At 45.1% G+C, this 24595-nt stretch overlaps 1 protein-coding gene across 2 annotated transcripts in view; it reads right to left on the bottom strand.

The window, feature by feature from the left end:
• Positions 1–24595, bottom strand: part of ASCC3 (activating signal cointegrator 1 complex subunit 3) — a 2962611-nt gene that overhangs the window by 672858 nt on the left and 2265158 nt on the right. The window lies entirely within an intron of this gene.

The raw sequence follows: 24595 nt of genomic DNA, 5'->3' as shown, positions 1-24595 counted from the left end.
TTAAGGGAAATAAATCTACCCTTAAAACACAGAAGTTATTGAAATGAACTAACCTTGTTGGGGACTACAAGTGCCATAATCCCATAAGTACTGGGACGAGGAAGAGGCATGCTGTAGTAGTAGTCAGGAAATTCAGCCTAATAGCCCACACCTGAAGGAACCTGAGAGGCATAAAAGGTCCACTCATGTACAGGCAATTGGAAGGAGCTGAAACTGTGGCTGGAGTTTGTGCAGTAGTAGCAGAGGCAGAAGATAGAAGGCATAGTGTTGGCAAAGAAGGCAGAAGTGGGAGAACAAAAGGGATGCCGGGATTCTGATGAAGCAGATTTCACCTGCTTATCCTGTGAGGGTCCTGTTCCTCCAAACTCTGAAGGGCAGAGGCTGTACAGGAAGGCTGCCTTTCCTGATGTGAGCCTAATTGCAGAGATTGCGCAGCAAGAAGCATGTCAGAGACCAAGGCGATGAGATGTTGTGAAACCGTGGGTCTCAGGAGCGAGAGGGTCTCCATAATTGAGTGACCCGACCAGAGACACCTTCAGAGATGAAGGGTGTGGTTCCCAATCCTTTTCCCAGGATCCTCTGAGGATCCCTCTCCCTCAAATTGGAAGATCTGTACCTCCTCCACAAGTGGGTCTGTTTGGGTACTTTGTTTCTCCTACCTCCTCTCTGCTCCTTGGGCAGCAGACTTCCAGGGGTAGGAGATTTTGTTTCCGGTCCCTGGTTTTCCAGGGGCTGTTTACAAGTTGGGAAGGAAGATTCCTCCAAGGCTTTACACCCCCCTTCCCCTTGTGCCTCCTCCCTGGGAACCGGTGGGCTATCGGGGTGCTGCCCCCGTCATTGTTCTGGAGCACCAGGTCCAGAGTTTGGGGCATTCTGTGTTGGCATGCTCATCTGAGGGTTCTGTTGCGCCCTCAGCATGTGACCCAGATCCCGTGCCATGTTTTGGACCTGGCGCTCAAGTTGTGAAACCCGCTCAGGCTGATACGGGGTTCTATTTTCTCCCCTGGGCTGATCCCGGGAAAGGTAGCTATCCCTTCTCTGCTAATACCCTGGGTTGGGAAGATTCGGGTACCCCTCCACCCTTGGCCTCCCCTCTCCCGGATTAGGCTGTCTGGGCTCAGGGAATTGGGGAAAGAAGGATGGATGGTTTTGGGGTTGGAAGTTGGGTGGCTACCTGGGGAAAAAGTCCTGCCCAGTATTTGGTGAATTTCTTCCCTCCAGGGGGAAGTTAGGAGGGAAGTTCCCCGGGTTAGGCGCTTGGCTGGATCGCCCACCCCTTGGGCTGGAGGAGTCCACACATAACCCAGGATGGGTCGGTTTCCCTTGTAGCGGGGACTCACATAATCAGGGGAGTGAGGGACCCCATTTATGGGACTACCTCCTTGGCTCCCTGTCTGTGACTGGCCCGAGGGCCTTCTGGGCTTAGAATTATTTTGTGCAGGCAGGTTTTTAGGCCCCCCCCTCTCCAAATCTAAAATGGGGTCAACCTTTACCTCTGCCACCTTGGCAGCAGCAGGGGTGCTGTTGGTTTTTTTTTTTTTTGCTGATTCTTGTTTTCCACCGGTTTCTGCACCTCATAGATGCGGGTGGCTTGCTCAATGACCCAGTCTAAAGATCTTTTCTCGTGAAAATCTCTCACAAGCTGGGTCATTATGTATTTGGGGAGAGCATGGAAAAATGTGTTGATGAATTCTCTGCTGTCCGTGCGCACCCTTCTGGTGGTCTGCGCAAAGGCACGCTTCAATTCTTGCACGAATTCTTGTGGGGCATGATCCTCCCCACATTGCAAATTGTAGGCTGCCTTGAGAGCCTCTTGGGGATTTCTATGCACAGAAAAGTGTTTCAAGATGACCGCCCTACAGGTGGACCATCTTGAATGATTTTGGTCCTTCAGCCCCGCAAAGAAACTGGAGTATTCTGGGGAGAATGTCCATTTGACGTACTGGAAGCAGCTACTGCTGTCCTTCAAATGGAAGGTCTCCAACATTTGCTCAAAGAGCTCCAAGTGCTCCCACACAGAATACTTGGAGTTCTTGTGATAAGGCGTAATGACACTCCTGATCACCTTAATCTGTTTTAAGGGGTCCTTAAGCAAGGCCCTTTTTGTCTTATTGGCCTTTTTGGTTCGGGTAACCCATGTCCATTCATCCTCCGACTCGGAGGCACTGCTCCCAGAGGTGCCCGTCTGATCTTCCAGGTTTTCCCGGATTCTGCAAGCCTAGGAATGGCTGGCAGAATGTGGGGACCTGGTCTCCTGTGTCCTGTGACGCTCAGAGGAGTCTTCAGATCCCTCCTTGCTACCAGGATTTGCTGGGTACCCCCCCCACCCCACTGACCTACCTGGGCAGAGGTTTTCAGGATGCCCTTAGTGGGCCTACTCTCCTGGGGTTCCCCCCTAAATTACACTGTGCTTGGGTGCCCATACCCGGATGCCCGCCCATCCATTCCTGGGTGGTACTGGCCTATGAGCCTGATCCTTTTGGCTCGATAGTAATCTGCCATCCCTGTGGCCCTGTGCTCATGTGCGCCAGGGGACATGAGGGTGGCAGAGTCCAGGGACTGGGAGAGATGAAGGCCTCTGGTACTAGGGCTCCTGAGGTCATGCTCAGGTGTTTACCTTTCCCAGCGAACTTCATCTCTATCAGCCCATGCTCCCTGTTGCAATGCAAGAGCCTGGGCTTTCAGTTCCTCAACCAAGGCCTTACTAGATTCTATCAGTCTCTCCTGCATGGCTACCTGTTGCTGGAGCCTACCATTGTGTTGACAGAGAGCCTCATTTTCCCTCTGTGCTTCCTGGTTGGTCCTGGAGTACTGGGCCAGTCTTTGCTGCAGGAGGATTACCTCCTGAGTTCCATCCCTACTGGCCTGCTCCTTTCTTGCCAGAGCATCTTCCACCCTCCTGGTGTGCTCTAGCAAGTCGTGATGCTCTTTTTGGAGGTCACCCAGCCCCTAGAGGGCCAGGTGATTTTCTTCATTTTTTCTTTTAATTGGCATACTTCCTGGCCTAAGGTGTCCCTTTCCTGACTAAGAGCCTGCATCTGTGCCGCCAGGTCGTCCCTCTGCCTTTGAAAGGCACCAGCTTTCTGGCGCTCTTCCTGAAATTCTGTCTGGGTGTCCAGGTCTTTCAGAATCAGTTTATTGCTCTCCTCTTTTTCTCTATCCAATTGGCTTTGCAGGGTGGCTACCTGCTTTGTGCATGCCCTGTTGAAATCTATCTGTTGCTCCAGCTTTTTCTGGCTCTGCAGTAAGGAGTTCAAACTGTCTTGGTGCTCCTTCTGCAAAGCCAGAATTCTGGTATCCTGGTCAGCCTTTTCCTGTTGCAGGATATCTATATCCTCCTTCATTTTAATGATGTATTGTCTACTCTCATTTTCTGACTCCTGGTTTCTGTGCAGCCTCTGCTCAGAAGAGACCAGGTCAGATTGGGCCTTTTCTAACGCCATCTGTTGCCATTTGCCAGATCTTGGCCTTCAGCACATTTGTCCTGCATGGCTCCCATATATAGATACAAATATGCTGCTATCCTGGCAATCTTATTGTGTTCATCTTTGGCTTTAGGAGCTATATATAGTTCACTCAGGGCCACATGTAAGGGACCCTGATCTCTCCACATATCTGACCCAGTTGTAGTGACCTGTTGTGTGATCGCCTGCAACCATACATTTTGGTCCTGTTCAGACCATTCACCTCTCACAAACAGTTTATGTAAGAGGTTCTCCCTAGCTATCTTCATATCTACCAAGGTAGTCATTCTGGAGATTGATTTCCTTCCTGACTTACAGACGTTTGTATTTTATTTTGCAAAACAGACCGTTTCCTTAGAGCGTTCCTTTGAGGAGTGCTTTACAGCGTAACACAGCATGGTGATCTAACCGGATATGTATCCTGTCAGCTGGCACACTGTATTAATCTGCACAAGTGATAGATCTAATCCAGAATCCCCGGCTACGAGCCCCCACTTTGTTAAATGACTCCAATCAAGCAATCCCACTAAGTCAGTGCCTTGTCTGGGATGCCCAAGGGAAGCCCTTATTTATATATTTTTATGGCAAGTTATAATCTGGATGATGAACCCTTGTATAACACCCCTCTCTTTGAATCCCCCTGTGCCCGCTGAGCCAAGAAGTAGGTTTGTTTTGCAATTTAAAAGATTTATTTGAAAAATTAAACAATAGATATATATCACACTTTTATAATAAATTAATATTTGATATCACACTTAGACATATGACAGTGATCAACAATGGATGATGTTATGCTAGCACACTGGTTTAATTACTTAGGAGTAGTATAGAGGATAAGGTAGCTGAGAATGTTTTATATGGTACAAGGAAATGCAAGGTGGAAAAGAAGCAACACAGGAATAAACTTGATATGATTTCAGCAAAAGGTAATAGAATCACTTTTCCCCTTTTGGCAACTCACACCCCCCTTATGCAATAGAAGATGGAAGGGAGAGCACAGAGTTCTCAGGAATACAATCACAGTACAATATGAATTCAGTTCCCCCCTAGCAAGCTTAGAGAAACAGGGATGATTTTAAACACAGGCAGAGTACTTTAAAGGTGGTATGCAAAGAAGGGAAAAATATGCGAAAAATTATTTTAATTCCCTCTAGAGGTTCAGGCGAGTGATAGCTACTTTAAATTAGTTCAGGATCACTTTAGAAATGCTCTATGAATGATTGTCAGGTTGCAAACGAATTTCAGCAAAGGAAAGCAAGGAGCTGCTATTTTGACATGTGAAGAAATTTGAGCCAAATCGCAAAAAGCGGCACGCGTGATTACGGAAAAAGTATAATAGAAAGTCGGTCCAGGGTTCGTTGGAAAGCCCAGAAGCTTTAAAATGAAAGTTAAATCTCGCTTCTATCACAAACGGTTCAAGAGATACGGACGACTTTGTGGAGGTAGATTTTCAGAAATGACATTTTAAAGTTTCAGAATGACAGATGACAGTTTTGCAGCTTTAAAGTCACAGAAGGACACACAATGCTATGTTGTAGTTCCAGATAGGTTAAAATAGTTTGAATTAGATTATTTTAAACTAAGAGATTGGTTTTGCACAGTTCTGGCTGAGTACTCACACTATATTTTGGACAGGAATGCGACTTCCTCACGGATCGGGTCAGGATTGGCTGCGGTTCTCTCGCCACTGGGTACTGGTTCTGCGCACAGTGATTTGGGTCAGCTCTCAGCGATTTGGTCTGGTCTCTCTGGATCTCTGGTCTCTCTGGATAATTCTGCCTTCTGGGTCAGCTACCGGTTCTGGCAAAAGTTCTTGGCAAAAATTCAAACAGCTCGCCCGGCTGTTGAATAGTTTGCAAATGATTTGGAGGCCTGCTGAAAAAGGATTCAGCTTGTGGATTCAGGCCTCTCTGCTACAACTTCTGGAGTTAAGTTCTGGTCTCTGGAGATTGATGGATTTGAAGTCTGAAGTCTCCCGGCAAAGCGTCCCGCAAGAAAGTGGAAAGTGAATGTCCCTATCTTGCTTCCAGTAGCTCTTTTTATGTCTTTAGAAAGTGGGTGTGTGCGTAGCATAACTGAGCCTGCCCCTCTCAACTTATCATTGGCCCAGTTCTCCTCTCTCCCTTGATTGGGGGAACTGAGTTGTGAGTCAGAGTGATGAGGTAGGTTTATGGTCAGAGGATCCTCCCCTTGTCAAATTGCACACAAATCTATTTCTGATCCAAATACATATTTCCCAGATACACAAGTGGTTGACATTACATGTACATAATACAGATTACTTATGGTACATTCTGTTCCAACTCTGAGGTTTCTAAGAGCTTGCATTAAAAAATGACAACTTATTTTCGTTTTTAGTTGGTTTACCAATATCGGACGTTTACCAAAAATAGCACACCTGTACATCGCCTTTCTACACATATTCCAGTAAATTTTCATTTTTCTAGCGTGAACCCTGTGTCTGCAATATCCATAATTCATGGGGTTTTGCCTCAGAACATGGCACAGAGTTCTATCACCTCTTAAAATGTGCACAGAAAAATCACAAGAATGATGATGTTATTTATATCATTTTTACAAGTCCGCACTATGAATTATCCATCTTTTTAAAATGATGCTGTGGCCCCAAAGGGGTGTGGTTTTCCAAAGCACATGGTTGGTGGAATTTCTGGTTTATCCACTTCCCCCAAGCTCAGCTTGCTCACAGATGCAGTGCCCCTCCCCGTTTCTTTCCAAGAGGAAGCCATTTACGACCCCCCTAATTTAACATTTGCCTGGGCAAAGGACAGTGCTTTGTTTAGTTTCCTGCAGTCCCCATGTGCCACTCCCCTAATTCAATCAGAGAGGTGTCATCTCCTTTTGGCAGGGGCAGCAGAATGCAACCAGGCCTGGGAACACAGCTGCTGATCAAGTTTCAACTCCTGTCGGGGGTAGTTGCAAGGCAGAATTCACTCTCTTCAAGCCAGGCTTCAGCCAAATGTCACTTTTGCTCCCAGTTTTTCTTCATTCAAAACAAACTTACAATTTTTACACATGCAGCTAGAATGCTGATTCTAAGTTCAAAACTATGACATTTAACAGTTGCAAACTATGTGACACTCAATAGTAGGTCACTGATTTATTTTTAACATTTAGATTTTAGTGGCTTTCAGTCCAATTTAACTTAGGCTGCTGACATCCACAGCTCAGCCAGTTTCATTATGAACATTATTTAGGGCTCTTTCTCTTTCCAGATTTTGAATGCACACAAGTCTACCTTCTGCCAAATGTCTGCTGGTGTTAATTGAGATTTTTGAATATCTTGCAATGTTTAAAATAGGCATTTCTAGCTCTCATGTCAGAGAAACAAAGGTGATTTCAAAACGCTTTTTTTTAGCCACCGGCACTGCTGTTTTTCCTTTGGCACACATTTCACTCATGGCACTCCTGGCCCCTCACGCTCACACTGGTGGGTGGCAGGTCAGGCAACCCTTTTGTTGTGCGCAAAGACTGCGCGGTTCTCCAGGATTCTGGCGCAATTGTGGGCTTTTCCGCCCTCTGGGATTTCCTAAGCCCACAGCACGAAATGTTGCAGCATAATAGTCCAAACGTGGGTCAATACCCCTGACATACAACACATGGAGAAAAGAAAACAGAAGCCGGTGAGTTAAACCTGACGTTCTGATTCCTTGCACGAGTATCCTGTTTAAAAACCACTCACATAAGAGTAGAAGCAAGACAAAGGTGTGCGTTCATTCCTTAACAATGGAACGCTTGAAATGTAGCACTCGTGTGAGATCGAAGTATTTCCATTGCACCTGCGTGAAGAGCAAACTGTAAAGCTTGTAAAAAGCTTGTAAAATCTATGAAGAAGTGTTTGCATGTGCTTAATTAAGTTTCTCGAAAGAAGAGTGATCTTTGAATAATTATTTAGGCAGGCAACAATTGTTTCTGAAGAGATGTTCAGTGTTTAAACCATTGTATTTTGAAGTCGGAAAGAGCAAGCATTGTCCAAGCCAATAGTATTCCCCCCTATTGAGACTGAAAGCACCCGTTCTCAAATCCAGAGAGCAATTTAAACGATGTTGTGAGCCAAAGAATGTTAGCACTGTCCAAGATACAAGTGTGCAAGCATTACCTGAAGCCAAGAGGGGCACCAAAGCTTCTGGGTAATTATTCTGGCTTACAGTTGGCAAAGGGATGAAGGCAGTGTTGGGGAAGGTAAACTTGCTACTTATTCTATGAAGTTGATACAACCTATATTGCCAAAGACTGTAGAAGGAAGATAGGAGTATATTCTAAAGGCAATTAGAGGTTGTTGGTCGCAGGCATATAAGAGAGATAAAGAGGCTGCCCCTGTTGAAAAGGGATATTCAGAGGAAGAGTGCCTTGCCTATTTGAAGGTGTTGAAGTACCTAAAAGTGAATTGTGTCATAACTTGTTTGAAGTCACAAAGTACTAAAACTGTGGTGGTGTATTTAGTTGTCAGTAAATGCAAAACTTTAGTAGCACAAAGGAAGTGGAACACTATGAGGCAAGGGAGTATGACCTCATGGTAAAATATTGTAGACACTGAAGTTGTTGAAGTGGACGTAGAAGTGCTGTGAAGTCATCCTGACAAAGATACCTACTGTAAAGAGAGACATAATAACTGTTAAACAAGAACTGCGTTTCACTAACATTTGCACAAGCTATATTTCCTTTGAATAGTGATAATTCTTCTTGAACAACTGGAAGTTGTGGAATAGCATTGTGGCTAGGAATGACATTGATGCTATTATGGTGAAGTGGAAAGTCTTATCAAAGAGAGGAGAAGCTTTGTTGTTGTTGGAACCTTGGTTGACAAAAATGTTCGTCGACATTGAACAATCAAGAACTGAATTGAGAATGTTCTATCTACATGGATTTCCTTGTTTTGTTTTGTTGAACATTGAAGCTGAATTTACCTTGAATTTTGGGGTAGGGAGCTCACCCAGGTTACTAAAAGGTCATCATGAAACTGTAAATGTAATTGTTGATGTCATTTGAATTGGCATACATTTTACTTTGTATATTTGATGTTGCTTATAAAGAATTGTTCATCCTTGCCGCGGCTAATGGCGCTCCCTTTGTTTTAACTATTTTTCTAAACAAAATCAATATTTTCTGTATAGTCTGTTGAACAAACAGAATGGCTGCAAAAAGAATCGGGCTCCACTTTACCCTCAGGCTGACCAGGGCTTGAAATTAAGAAATAAAGACAAAACGAATACTGGCGTTTTAGAATCTGTGCCTTTTCTGTTTTATTTCAAATATTAACACATCAAAGTCATTGAATTATCAAAATGTGTGAATTCAGAGTTAACTTGCATAGAGAGCCTGCAAGTCTGGATTGTCTTTTTTATGAAGAGAGCTACAGCCCGTGCATGGACATGCTGGTGGCAGTGCTGGCTGGATCCTTAAGTTTTAATTAATCTGAGTGGGCCTTTTTCTTTGCTGTTAATTGGTTTTAAACAGTTTGTGTAGGGCATCTTCTTGTTTACATTTTCTCTGGAAATGAAGATTTTAATTTGCACCTGGCAACTGAGTCGGCTCTCTAAATAGTCCCTCCTTTTCCAAACAGATATCATATTTTACTGCTGCCCCAGAGTATGTTGGTCAGCCAATAAAGTAGAGGTGCAAGCAAACTTAAAGAGTTTGAGTTCCACATTCTGGAAGGTCTTTGGTTCCTCAGCATCCTTCCCACTATTATTCTACTATCATCCAGCATCAGATGGATTCTCTGCTAACTCTTTTCAAATATGAAGCAAAGAGAGCACAGCTCCACCTTTTTATCCTAGTTTGCCGTCAAACATCCATCAAGTGCTCCTACTGTCGGCATCCATTGTCTATGCATCAAATGGCTTTCTTGGGCCAGGTTCTGATCATAGTAGGTGACAGGGAGTATATCTGGGGCCTGGAAATTAAAATGGCCTGTATAGTGCCATCAGGTATAGCATGATTAATGAAGTGGGAAGGTTCTTCCATTGGACACCTCCAGCACTCTGGACATATTGTTGCTGCCTTTTAAGGCAACTTATCATTTAGATGGATCACTGCTGGTGGGTCTCAGACTCAGTCCCAAAATGGCAGTAAAATATACTGAAGTTGGTGATCATGATGCAATATGCCTTGATGGATTTGGGTTGTTTGACCAAAGTGTAATAATTTGCGGCGGAATTGACCATAGTCAATTTTGCTGCAAATCGCTTTGCACTTCTGCCAAACAAACCCAAATGTGCCTTACACCCGCCCCACTTACCTGCTGTCGTCGCTGTTTCCCCTGCATCATCAGATCCGTCCCTCTAACGCAGGTCGAATCCGACGCCGCAGGGACCCTTTATCTTTTTTTTTCCAGTCCCCCGCCTCCAATGTTGAGGAAGCGGGGGACACCTCGGCAACTCCGCAAGTCCAAGAATACTGAACATGGGGACACCCCTGCAACTCCTGCTTCACATGTTTTTTTTTTTAAATCAATCGAATGGTACTGGCTGAAATCGGTCAAATGTGACATTCAATCGATTTTAAACGATCAAATTGGCTAATTCCGCCTTGATATCTATCACAGGAATAATCTTAAATACTTTGCCACTATGGTACAAAGCATACACTTTAGATACCCCACAAATGTGGTGTTTCTAAATCGTATGCAATGCTAAAGTCTGAAATACTGGCATGCCGTCTGAAAAAGAAGTCAATGAGAAATCTTACACATTGTACCATCTGAAACCAGAACAGGGCACAAAACAAATAGGCCCCTGCAGCTTTATATATAATACAAATGAGAAATAAAGATAATACATTTAAAATAAAGCCTTATACAGTCAGTGGAGGTGGATTACAAGAGATGGTTATAGTTTTCAAAATGGTCATTTGTGAGACCATGGGTTGCATAAATAGTGCACACACCCACCCATCATGTTAGGCAAACATGAATACACTGCAGTAGGACTTCAAACATATGTAGATGTATGCTTCAGCAGCAGTTGACATCCTCAAGAAGTAGAAGCCTGTCTCAGTGACTGCATTATGGACAAGGCAACATTTTGTATTTTTGAAAATACACTTTCTTGTTCAAAACTACTAATTGTGGAACAGACCTGTGGAAAAGACCAGTCCCCTGAAATATTTTGTGGCCATCTAATGGAGTGAAGATAGGGTCTGGGTACCTCCCTCCAAGCTGGGGAGTGATGAGCCCAAGGCAGGTAAGGGGATGATCCTCTGGTTGGCCCCACTTAATCTCCGTCAGTAGGCAGGGACCAACACATGTATGACCAAAATGCTACCGGTTCTTTAAGATATGTATGGTTGGGGAGCGTTAGGGGTCCACAAAGCAGTACACACATGCACTACACAGCAACATCCGTGGGCCGAGAAAGACAAGTTTCATGTCAGTTTCATTCTCGCAGACATTCTCCTGTGAACACTCATCACACATGGAGAAGCGGGAGCAACTCCACTCCTGGCACCACTGTAAGGAAGGCATGGTATCACACAGCAAGACAGACAAGTGATCACAGTTCAAAGGTGTTTATTGAACTTCAATTGGGTTTGAGAAACACCTAACTAATCCTAAATCTAAAGAAGGGAGCAAGCTACGACCATCAAATAATAGTAACGCAGTCCTAGTTGAGTCTGTCAAAATAAAAGAGCCTATACTAATAAGCCTATTGCCAATCCTTACTTCTAAATACAAATAGTGTGGGAAACAATGTTATGCAAAAGAAAAGTGTTCAAGAAATGATATTCAGGATATTCAAGCTGTTGGCTTCCCTTACCCACGTTTTCAGCACTGGACAAGGCGGAACACTCGAGCTTAGCACACTCTCTGGCTACTCTAGCACGAGGATGCAGTTCAAAACATCCACATCAGGGCCATCTGTGCCAAAGTCTCTTTGCCATTCAAAGTCTCTTATTTCAGAGGGCCTGATGCAGCACAACAAACATTACAGTTCCTTTCTTCTTTGGATTTTACATATACAAATTATCTGGTGATTTACTGTTCACCCCGGGTGCCCCTCTGCTGGGCTCAGAACAAAATGATCTACTTTTCCAAACTTTCTCTATTTCATCAAAATCAAAGACTTTCGACTGTACGTGGGATTTTGCTTGACTGGTCGCATGACTACTTCGATTCACAATCACCCGTTCTCTTCTTGATATAACCTTTTCTCACTTTCACCACTTCTCAGCTGGATACAATTGAGCACCCATGCAGTGCCGGACCACTTTGTCAAAGGTATTGCATCTTGCTTTTAAAGTTCAGTCACTCATCAGCAGTTCAAATTTACTTGCGTCTCTTATCACACATGTTTTAACAATGTTCGTTCCAGTGCTCGCCATACAATGTTGCTGCTTCAACATAGACCGGTCTTGTATCGGTCTCTCCAACTCACCGGCTGTGTTGATTTCCCTGATGCTGCTTTATTCTTGGAGCCAAAGATGGTACCACAGTGGCTGGTGCTTCTCCCCACCTTGATTAGTGATTCGGGAGGGCCCTGGGTATCTCTGACACACAATGCAGGATTCTTCAGTCTGGTTTCCATGTCTTACGCTTTCTAGTCTGGAAGTTTCTGGAAAGTAACGGTTCCTTGTCGAAGAGGTCACAGGAACTTACCTCCTTGCGATCCCCTTCTATTTTGCTGTCTTTCCTCTCTCGTTCAGCGGCACTTTCGAAACTGCTGTTTTATCATGTGCTTTGCCTCACTCAGAGTGTGCTCTCGTGCTCTGCCTTTTATCTGCGCGGGGAAGCTTAATGGAAGTCCGGTATGTTTGATGGTCAGTAATTGCCTGACCTCGCCTGTCCATTCTATTGGGACACTGCTCGGGTTTTAGTCTGTTTTCTCTCATAGCGGGCTGTCTGTGAGAAAGTGTTTGTGTTGTAAACAGGGGGGTTAGAGTTCCTAATTATACTACTTGGTAGGGTGGGGTAAAGGTCTTATAGGGAAGGGGATACCGCATCGCACCATCCGGTGTCCACTCACGCTCCTCGAAGACCCCTCACCCCGGTAATCCTCCTGCACTGGTCCACCCACAGGAACTGGATCCAAAAGCGATGGCCGTGTCTTAGCCATCTGGATGACAGATCCCAGAGGACTAGTGGGTGAGACAACTTCTGGTTTCTCACACCGCACACTAGTTTGAAGGTTAGGAAACATGTTTCACGGTCAACCTGCTGGTACAAAGAAACAAACGCATATCATCTAAGGCCCATAACAAAGGGTAGCCATCCAAATCCTAAGCAATCAGGTCGCACAGCTGCCGATCCTTATTCCAAGCCGAAATCAGGGGGTGGGAATTTCAGACTATTTAAACCCCCGACCATTAAGGAGGGGTTTGGGTATTTGACAAAGGTCACAAGAATTAGTTGGCTATTCAGGAAAGAAGTGGGAGAAGGATGCTGGTGAGAGGAAGGAGAGGGGCAATCTATAGACAGGAGGGGGAGAATGAGTATCGGGAGAGGGCAGGAAGTGAACATCAAGAGGAGGAGGGAATCAGGAGGCCAAAGGAGGTACATATCAGGAGGGGGCAGGAGGAGAGTCTCTGGAGGTGGCACAGGGAGAACATCAGAAGGTAGTAGGGGAAGGACTTTAAGAGGTAGCATGATAAGAATATCAGAAGGCGTAGGATGGTGAAAGGAGGAGAGTATCCTGAAGCAGTAGGAGTGGAGTACCAGATGGTGCAGAAGAGAATATCATGAGGAGGAAGATGGTGGTGTGACATTGATGACGGTGAGGAATAGAAGACTACAGAGGAGACAAATGGTAGGAATCAGGAACTAAAGAAGAGAGGAAAATCAAACATAAACCCCCAGCTTGCCCTTTCCACAACTGAAAGAAAGGTTCAAGCCATTTATGACCTGCCGCAGGGATACATCAACAGCTAAAGAACCTGCAGGACGCATCAGAGCTAGCCTTGTCCTAATATCACCAGAAGGTCAGCTGGACAACCTTTCTTATTTTGTGCGAAAGAACCAAAGCGACCGAGTGTCAGGGATGAATTTGAATCTTATTAACTTTGAAAGGAGACCTTTGGACTGGTGGAACAAAATGGTATCCTTGCAATGCTAGGCATGGTTTTCCTTGTTTACGATCTGACCAGAAGAGGAGGTCTTTTGAGTTTGGGAAAGGAAGAAAGGAACAACATGGCTCAGAAGCAGGGGATAAAGTTGAAGTGCAGACCTAGTCATGCAACTATTTGATAGTTTTTTTTAGCTAAGTGATAGGTGAAGAATGGGAATACAATAATTTAATACTTAACGCTGGGGGTCTAGTCATTTGATTAATATCCATGGCGTGACAGGCAGTAAATGTGGTGGATGAAGTCTATGCCCAACTACTAGTGCTTCTTGATCATTTTGTATTTTTCAACACAAGCGACCACAGGGTACTTACTATTCGCCAAATGCAAGGCAGAGTGGATAATATCCTGGAATCGTTCTTCTAATTTCTATCCTGAAGAACTCAACATGTAAAATTGACTCATCCATGTCCCCTCCCTAGCCATGATATGCAAGGAGTTGCAGAGTTGGGTCATGTCCCTTATGGTGCATACAATATACATGATGCTGCTGGAAGATTGCAAGACTGATTAGGGCATGTTCCATGCATTAGAATGCCAACTACACACAATTATACCTTAAGCCGACATACTGAGGGGTGCGTGCCATTTTAAGGGAACTTAAACTTCTCCAAAACAGAAATCGTCTGTTTCCACTTCACAACACAAAATGGAAGTAAAATTATGCTCTTTTATCGGATATGTAGCGCATATCTCCTCCGTTGCTGCCTAACTCAAAATTCTATGTGGCTGCATTGAACATTTATGTTTTCATGCACACATATTTTCAAATGGCGAAGAGGTAGGCTCAGCCCCCTCCATTTTACTTGCACCATTTTGGGATACCTCCCTCCCCCCCCCCTTCTTTGTGGACCACACAGAGGCTCACGACCTTCCTACTCTCTACTGCACTAATTCCTACACTAGCACACTCGCTGCCCCTCACTACCTAGGCAGCAGCTCGTCTGTCACCTGGAGAGACTCGTTTTTTCACGGCCCACCTCCCCCTCACCTCCTTGTCCCCGCATTCCTTCACACTTGGCGTTGAGACCTTACACAGGTGTCCAGGCACCTCCATCATTCCTGTAAACTTCTGACCGCTGTAGTTCTGTTGTCTAGACATGCTCTACTCTACGCATGACAAGCACCACCTGTATGTCTGCACACTATTGGTGCTTGTTTTTCATCATTGTTTGATTGCCCTTCTCTTTCTTTCCCCCTCCCTTCTGTCTCCCCACAGGAGACACCAGCATCCCCTTGTTCAGCATCTACCTGAACATTCTGCAAACTCGTTTGCATTTCAAGTCACGGTCCTGAAGAAGATGGTTTGAATCTCCCATGCCATCGAAACCGGTCGACCTTTTTCGGTCATGAGGGCTCTCATGACCTACCCGTGATCTCTTTCACACCAACTTAAGAGACTGTATTCTTTAAAAAATTGCTTACTGTAGCACACTCACCTTCACAGAGCGAGCTACACCTTTTTACAAGAGCCATTTTTTAGCCCTACAGCCCTTAGGCTGGGTTTGTTTTTATTGCACCCTCTAGTGGTGTCTCCAGCAGTACTGCTTTACACTCCAACCACAATGACCTACGGGAATCATTAAAGTTATACATTCTGGATGGAATATAAGCAGTTGACCTGTTTCGCAGGTTGTATCCATACATTATAGCAGCCTCAAGATCTAATATACAGTTTTGTTGCACGCTGCCTAACCTGCTGAAGTCTACCACTTTTTAGATGTCCCTGTTGGACTACTCGTGTCTGTTCTCAGACACCGCCACCAGTATAGAAGGTTGAGGGACAGTACTCTCCTCTATATCTTTTTAGTAGGCGATACATCACGCGTAACCCAGGGAAAGGCACCCCGTCAGGGTCAGGGTGTTCTTCCTTAGGGCTAGGTACGCCGAGTCAGGTGGCCCTCCTTTTCATGTAATTGAGTGTGAGCACTTCAACTCACTTATTTGTTTGGCATACATTTGATGCACTTTGAATACTATTTTTCCTATAAAACCGTTGTTTTTGTGTTACCCCCTTATGATATGTATCACCCTTTGCACAAAGTTATGCCCTAATACATTCCCAAGACCCAGTACGCCTGGCCATTTGCTAGCATTACCACAGAAAATGCAGGGGGCAATGCCTTCATTATCAACTTTACTCAATCTTCCATAAGGTGAGTCAGCTGACCTTTCTTGAAAATGTTGGGGGATGGAGAAACTCCTATTTTGCCCAATAACTAAGATGAGAGCAGTCTCGACCATCAAACGATAAACAAAACAGTACTAGTGGAGTCGGTCAAATCAAAATGCCCTATGCTAACGAAAACCTAATGCCTGCCCTATCTCTTGTACAAAAAGTGTACAAAGGAAAAGTGTGTGCAAGGGAAAAATCAGTGTTCAAAAGAATAAAGGTAGTTAAACTAGCTCTCCTCCGCACGGAGTTAGGTGGTCCTCGTAGGCAGCATGACACACTATGGCTTGTTTTCTAAAAGTCTAAGCAGTTCCAAACCGTGGATTAAGGCCCGCCTGGCCTTCCACGTTAAAGTCTCTTTCTTGACTTTCAAAATTGTATTTCAACATAAGGTTCACAAAGGTGGTCCTCTGTTGGGCTCAGAACTCTCACGTCATACTTCAACACAAACTTGCTGGGGGACTCCCTTCCCCAAGCTAATTGTACTTCGGGTCTCCCTCAATTGGGCTCGGACCCTTTTCGGATGTCAAAGACTTTCGAATGTGCGTGGCTCTCTTTAAAGACCACCGCAGGACCACTTCGACTCAAAGTTCAAGTTTAATCTTGCTTAATTCACTTTTGCTGTTTGTTTGTTTGTTTGCTTTACAGCTTCAAACAATGTACCTTTCACAGAGACTTTGCAATCGGCTACTTCCTTTCACCGGAACACTCTGTTACTTCGTATCGCTGATCTCACAGATGCCTTTTACTTTAAAGTTCATTCACAGGTCTGCCTTTCTCTGCGTCTTATCCACACGCGTGCAGCCTTCACTTGTGATATAATTTTGCTACTTCATTTGTTTTAACACACACTGGTCTCTCCGGTTGCTTGTCAACTCACCGGCTGTGTGCGATTCGTTCTTGTTTTTCTATTTCCAATTCACGAGTCAAGGTTAGTACCACAGGCTTGGCCTCGCCTCCCCAACTCTGCCGTTCACTAGGGAGGGTCACTGGCGTCCTTGAAACACAATGCAATCTTCACTTGCGGGATCTGAACTTCTCCACGTGTCTTTTGCGGTCTGGCAACAACCTCCATTAGGGACCCCTTGGGGTTTTCAGCCCGCTGCTTTCGTCCCTTGGTCCGTTGCTCTGCTCCAGTAGGTGTGCCTTTGTCCCGGAAGTTCTGCTCATACTCGTGTTCCGCCTTGCTCAGAGTGTGTTTTTAGGTGTTCCCTTATATTCGTGTGAGAAGAGCTAACTGGTATCAGGTATATACACTTAGTGTAAAGTGCCTGACTTGGCATGATCTGATTAACACAACATGTCCAGTACGATGTGAGAGAGTTAGTCTGGTGACTGTCAGTCACCCTCTTCCTCGGCTCAGTGTTTGTGTAAAAAGGTGCCGGGGGTGGGGGGGAGTTGGGACTTCGGAAAATCCTACAAAATAGGATAGGGTAGATAAACAAAAAGGGGGGAATACCGCATCTCACCATCCACTGTCTCACCCCCAGTCCCTGAAAACCCCTCACCCAGGTGATCCTCCCACAGTGGTCCACCCCCGGGAACTGTATCCAAAAGCGATGTCCGTGTCCTGACCACCTGGATGACAAGTCCCTGAGGACTAGCGGGTGAGACTCCCTTTGGTTTCTTACAATTCTCTCAACATCCTTTCCTTTCACTGGATCACTGCTCTGTTTTGCATTAGATTTATAACCTGATTTATCCACTCCCGGCCATTACATCTTAGTCAACTTTCCCACCTTAAAGATAAACTCTGCAGGTACACAGGCTCTGCGTGCTACAGTAGTCATGCATTTTGAGATTCTTATGGTTAGAACTGTAGAATGTGTGTCAAAGTCCCATATGTTAGGCTAGGCGATTGGAATGGGTGTCGTGAGGGCCGGGTGTTACCACCCACTCTATGTTGTACAGTCAGGAGGAGGTACACAGAGGGCTCCCCAGGCAATCATCAGCATACATTTTTTTACTGCCTCTCAGCCCCAGGGGACTTAGAGATAGGGTAAGTCAGGACCCTGCAATGGATGGAGACCCCCAGGAAGCGGCAATCTGGAGAGCAGAGTGAGGGACCCGCAGAAGAGAACCCACCTAATGGGAATGCAAATTATGTTCAACTTGCAGGGGAGAAAGAAGCTGGTAAAATACCTCAATCAACCGCTCACCAACAGAGTAACTCCTGAACCCCATGAACACTAAATTAAAACAGGTTTTGTCCTCTAAAAGCAATAGCTTTCCTGACTTTTTACTAAGGCTATCCACAAATCTCACAGCCCCCGTTTTGTTTTGTGTCCTCCAAAACTGCTACATCGGAACCTGACCTGTGACTCCCTTGTCCCTAAAAGCATGCATGTCCTCAAACTCCACTCTGGTAGGGTTGGTCATAGAAGGAACGTGTTGGTTTTCTATCAACAACACTACTTTAAATATTTGATGCACGGAAATGCCTATCAGATACACGCCTCAACCACAAACCTGCAGACAATGGTGGTGGGACTCACATGGTACCAAGAAAACATGGGGTCTTGCAGATCAGGATAAACAAACATTTTACAAAATGCTTCAAGGACAATTACAAACCTCCTTGTGCAGGCTGCAATCTGGAGAAGGAGTGCTCACAGGCCTGGAAGAGTCATTGAACAGTGGATTGCCAGTGGTTGCACAGAATGCCAGTGGTAGCAGAAGCAATGGAGATTTGACAAGCAAAAATCCACTTTGTAGACCACAACCTGACCAGGTGAAGAGAGAGAACCAACACAGACAAAGCAAGAAAGAAGTGCATGGGACACCTGAAATCCCACAGAGTGACTCGTACTTGATCGCCAGGAGGAGCAGCTCGAGAGCAGAAAGGGAAGAACTAAGGAACTGCAGGCCTTAAGCAAGCTGGAATTGTTCATTTAGGTTTCTTTAAATTTTCGCCAATCCTATGTTCAGACCACGGTAAACCTTTGGCACACTTTTATTGCAAAATAAATCCTTTCTATCTATACTTCCAAAATTATAATAAAAATGTGCATGTTTGCATGCTCTTTTTGAACACCAACTGTCACAGAACGCATCACTGGACAACTAGGGAATATAGTATTATGGTAGAATAATACAGATACAATAAGAACAGTCAATTAAGGGTACAAACAGTGGTTATACAGAAGGTTACTGGCAGGTGATACAGGTCAGAGAGGTAAGGCAGACCTAATCTTAATTAGGTGGTGACTTTGCAGCTGTGCTCCTGGGGAAGCTATACAATTGTGAGACTCATCTTTCTAACTGCATGGTTGAGTCATTGTGTATAAATCAGAAATGTACTGTGTTGACCACTGCTATGGGAAAGGAAGGTTGTTCCCTTTTAAAACCCTCAAAAGACCCCAATTGTGGCACATCATTAAGTAGCTCCCCCCACATCTACTCCATCTTTTTATATGCCAAAAGCCTCCAACAAGGCATGTCATTAAGCAACTCCTCCCACATTTCTCTATTCCAATGTTTACCAGATTTAGACAGAAAATCTCAGGCCTCCATAATCCCTAGCAAGGCACTGAGGGACATTCAAAGGCAACCCCTTCCTCTTCATTTGCCCGTCTCTGGTCCTTGTTGCACAATGTGTACAATCTCTTGAGGGAGATGGGGAGTGGGGGGGAGAGGGAGCAAGAGAGAGAGAAACCCAGAGACCGAGACGTGACTGGAGTGAGAAACTGCCTATGTTTTCAACTGTTTCAGCTGTGTTTGCTGCACATAAACAAAACTGTTAGGAGCAGCTGTGGACAAGGAGGCACATAGCAGTCGGTGACCTGCTGGATACCACAGTAGAATTTGGAGCCAATCAGCATGAGCCTTAATGTTACTCAAACAGTGCAAGCGTTTACCAACCGAGTCTCTGTATGTGGCTGGCCAGAATATGACATTTGATATAAGTGAGCAGAGAATGGTTTGAAATATGAAAGAAGAGGCAGGAAAATGCGAGGAGAAGGGAAGGAAAAACAGCCAGAAAAAAAAAAGATTCTAAAACCAACTGTCTGCCAAGTGATCCAGTAGTTGATGGGAAAGGCTGTGTAGGGGAGAACCAAAACTTCAATGCTTGGCCCTGGGTCTTTTTGAGCATGTTACAGAAGGGGTGTGATAAACCGAAAATGTCTGCCTCCAAAACAAAGCCATGTGTTGCTTTGCAAGGGGTAATAGGTGATAGAAGCATTCAGCGTCCCTGAGATATTCCAAGGCTTGAGAAGAGATCATATTTCCCTGAGGTTCCAAATCTGGACTTCAACTAGCCTTTTACCTCATGTGAATTAAGCTCAAGCAGGAATATTTAATTTAAAATTATCTCAAACCCTTTGATTCAGGACAGCTGGGCACAACTGAAATAGTAATAGTTAACCAATAGTTACAGAAAATGTTAAGTTTTACTGAGTGGTGTGCAAGGGGTCGGTACCAGGTAGTGAATTGAAAGGTTAACATACTTCACACGTGGGACCTGAATGTTGAATGATTTATGGATAAATATTCAAAAGTATTTTATTGGTGAAACGTGTGTAATCAGGTTACATATTCTTCTATTATTAGGACTGGGTTTGAAAACGTATATGTCAGGTGTGCAACATGTGAACATCCTAAGGGCCTCACAAAAGGTCTCTTGACTCTGGGTTCTGTTGCTGGAGATGAGATGGGTTTCTACAGGGAGGGAACCTATCACAGAGGAAGTATGCCCTTTGAGATGCATATCACATATTTTGCTTACTTTCTGAGCCCATGTTCTACCAGCAGATCTCTGTTATGGTTTCTAATCAACAACTGCAAAAGCAGATCCTATTTCCAACCACAAAGATCTTTTTGGTTGTTATCCTTCCATGCAGAAATGCAAACCATGCATTACAATTCATTTCTTCAATCTTTTGATCATTTCCCGAAGGATATGGGGATCAGAACCTCGAAAGTTACATCTGCCATGGTCTCCTTTCAGATCCTTTTTGCAGGCTCATTTGCCGGTCTGTGGATTGTACATTTAGATAATCCAATGGGATTTATTATTTCCACTGCCAACCTCTGCCCTCAGGAAAGGACATGCCATTCAAATTGGTCAGGCTGATTCATCTGTAACGTCCAATGTTAGAAATTCAGACAAGACAGAGTTTTTAATGTGGGGACATCCGCGACTGTAGTTTGGTGAAGACACAGACCATTCACAATTTGGCACTTTAGCAAAGAAGACTGTGCCATGCAGTTTTTAGTGCAATAGATCTCAGTACTGCACATCGACATTTCAAACTGCTCAGAGGAGGGCAAGAAACAAGTCTGGAGCTTCTGCCCGAGGTTCAAATACTTACAACTTCTTAAGGTGTACACTCAAGTCAACTTCGAGATGTAAATTCTACCAGAGGACAAGGAAAGATTGTAGATATCACCCACAACTGGCTAATCAAAATGTGTACAGTTCAAACAATATATCCCAGGAGGGACGATTCAGGCATCTGACTGTCAGCTGACCAAAGAAAGGAAGGGAGAGATAGACTGGATTCTTTTATTTCATTTTTATAGGTAATAAGATGTAGAGGAGGTTAAACATTGTCAGTAAAAGATTGATCCAAGAACTAGTGGTGAAGTATACAAAACTATATAGCTGGGCATGAATGAGGTCTATGAGAAACATAATGAGATTTTCTGTTTTCCCAAAAATGTTTTCATGTATTAGTCATGAATCCGAACAATCAAGTTTTCAATAAGTAGCTTAAAGGCTGACAGTGGAGGGGAGCACATGTTAGGGGGTAAGCATGGGCCAAACTAAAATCAGAGGGATTAAGAAGCAGAGTGTATGAGTTCAGCAGTTGCCGCTTGCTTTCAAAGTTGGCCGACAAACCTCTGAGCTGAATTTTGGCATCCACCCTTGCCATAGCAGTGCAACTTGTGATGCCAGAAAAGTTAAGTTTTTTCTGAATCATGCAGATGAAAGGAGGATTTGATGTTGGTTAGACACAGCTCACAGTCAGTTTTTTGTATACCTTAAGAACAACCAGCCACTTGCTTTTTTACTTTAATTTATAAAAGGTACCAAGCTTTGCTTTCTTGGGGCAGTAACAAAATAAATACACTATATGTTTACACCTGTAAGGAATAAGCTACTTACCTGTACTTGCCTGTCATGCTTGTTCTCCAGCATTGGCATCTTTCATAGATTCACATGCTGTGAATATTCCCGTCGCTAGGCTGGGAATCATCGGTAATATAGAGCAGTTATTTTTTAAACTGACAACATCAATCGCTTTAGTGCTCTAGTATAGTCATTTTTGTGTCACACCGCCCTCAGCCAATGGAAAGAGCTCCCTTAGCTCCACCCCGTAGACCATCTTCAGATTTTGGCATAGCGTGCATAAAGTGGCAGTATGAGCCAAGAAGAGCCAGCGGGAGTGGTGGGAGGGTCGCATGTGACTCTATGGAAGATGCCAATGCTGGAGAACAGGAGTTAAAGGGTAAGTAAATGATTCCTTCTCCAGAATTGGATCCTTCATAGATTTCACATGCTGTGAATAGATTACAAAGCAGTACCATATAACCATACTAGCGGAGGCAAGCTCATTGTAGCAAACGCCAAAGGAGACACTGGCCTTCCTCAAACAGGTTACGTAGAACCGCAGGCCCAACTCTGCGGCAGAATCACTGTCGATGCAGTAGAATTTTGTAAAAGAGTGCACAGACCTCCATATCGCTGCCCTGCAGACGTCTAGCAGAAGAAACCCTGAGTGGAAAGCCATTGTGGCAGCCACCGCTCTGGTTGCATGAGCCCTGGGCCTGCCAGGGAGAGGCCTGCCAGCTTGCTGATGACAGAAAGAAATGCAGGAGGAGATACACCTGGCAATCGAAGACTTGGAGAGTGCCTTGCCTACACTAAAGGGACCAAATCTCACAAAGAGCTGAGTGGTCTTTCGTAATGACTTTGTGCGAGCAACATAGTACTTGAAAGCATGTACCACGTCCAAGGAATGTAAAGAGTGTTGTGCATAAGAAGTAAGGGATCTGAAGAAGACCAGTAACACCACTGGTTGGTTGAGGTGGAATGTTCAAGGAACCTTAGGTACAAAAGATGGGTTAGTGCGTAAAACCACCTTGGACTTGTGGAAAGTCAGGTAGGGTGCTTTGCAGGAAAACACGTGGATCTCGCCTACCCATCGTGCTGATGTGATGGCAACTAGGAAGGTGGTCTTCCAAGAGAGAGATTTGAGTGAAGCCTTGTGCAGTGGCTGAAACGCAGACCTCATGAGTCTGGATAGAACCACATTTAGCGCCCAGGCTGGTGCGGGCGCTTGGTAGGTGGAAAGGAACAAAAGAGGCCCTTGAGGAACTCCTCGAATAGTCGGTTAGACCAAAGAGAAGGCTTGGAAGAAGAGCGGGTGTAACGAGACACTGCTGCATCTTGATGGAGGAATGCACTAAGCCAGCTTGCGCCAGAGAGAGCAAGTAAGGTAGGATGTGCTTTGGCTGAACGGTTAATGGGTCCAGTCCATGCATTCTACACCAAATAGCAAAGCGTATGCATTTGCTCTTATAGCAGTATGTGTCTGCAGTCTTGAGGCAGTGTTATAGAGCCAAATTCTAGGTGTAAGGGAGACAGGCCGTCATGTTGAGGAAGGCTGGGTTGTGATGCACCCTCGTCCCTGGAGAGCAGATCTTGCAGAGGAAGAAGCCTCATTGGGTAGCAGAGGCCAGTGTACCAGAACGGTCTTGGCCAGTCAGGGGCCAATAAGAACTGTCTGCACCGATATTGTCTGAAAATGCTCAACACTTGCGCCACCAAGTGTGTCGGGGTGAAAGCGTACATGAATCTCCTCTCCAAGGCGAACGTGAAGGCATCCCCCAGGCTTTCCGGATGCAGGAACCTGCTGGCAAACGCCACGCACCCCTTGTTCTCATAGGTTTATTTCCAGAGTTCACCAATGATGGAAAATCCGGTAGAGCGGAGACTCTTGGAGCTCCTACTTGTGACACGAGCTGAGTTCCCTGAAGAAGGAATATGCATGGTGTTATGAACACCTGGAAGGTGCAAAGGAATGAGGAACATGCTGTGTTGCAGTGTCCAGTGCCACAGAGCCTGTGCTTCCGTCGACAGAGTAAGTTCTGGTGCCTCCCTGCTTGCGTACATAGAACATTGTGGAGGTGTTGTCCTAAGGATCTGAATCACCCGACCGCTGACATGCAGGAGGAATGACTTGAGCACCCAAAAGACAGCATGCATCTCCAGAAGGTTGACATGGAGAGCCTTCTAATCCGTTGCGACAGTGACTCAGTGAGGGGGCAGACAGAAGGGGGTGCCCTGAAGAAGGTGAGCTTGGACTGACTACCAGCACAGCGGCTTCCTGAATGCTGTGTCAGTGATATCTTGTCCTCCCAGGAACCAGACATTTGCTGCCAGCACGCATCGAGGAAATCCTGCAGAGGCTGCATGCAGAACTGCAGTGCTGCAATATGGGGATGTAAGAAGGCGACATCACCAGTACGGATTTTAATAGGTGGACAGAAGCTGTCAGCAACCAACAGAGCCGCCATACCTTGGTGAGAAGGGATTGAAACCTCTCCTCTGAAGGAGTCACCCTGTAAGAGAGTGTATCCAGGTATGCCCCCAAGTAGAGACCCTGCTGAGATGGAATCAGACAGAAGACTGCAAGCATTGAATGGTCAGTGCGGTGTGCTGGGCCGCCATGGTGGATATGTTGTCAGCACCAACCAGTTGTCTACGTACAAGTAGACAAGTGCGCTCGATCAGCGCAGATGAGCCACTTCTGGGGTTAGACATTTGGTGAAAACTCTTGAGGCCGACCAGAGTCTGAAAGGTGGAGCCTTGAGAACTGGTAGAGGCAACTTGCGACCATGAAGCGCAGGTAGCTGCAGTGCTTCTGGTGGATAG

This window comes from Ambystoma mexicanum, chromosome 4p (genome assembly GCF_040938575.1).
Source record: "Ambystoma mexicanum isolate Mex_15411 chromosome 4p, UKY_AmexF1_1, whole genome shotgun sequence".
Taxonomy (NCBI): Eukaryota; Metazoa; Chordata; class Amphibia; order Caudata; family Ambystomatidae; genus Ambystoma; species Ambystoma mexicanum.
Note: the sequence above shows the minus strand (reverse complement) of the source record. Positions and strands in the feature narration are given on the sequence as shown.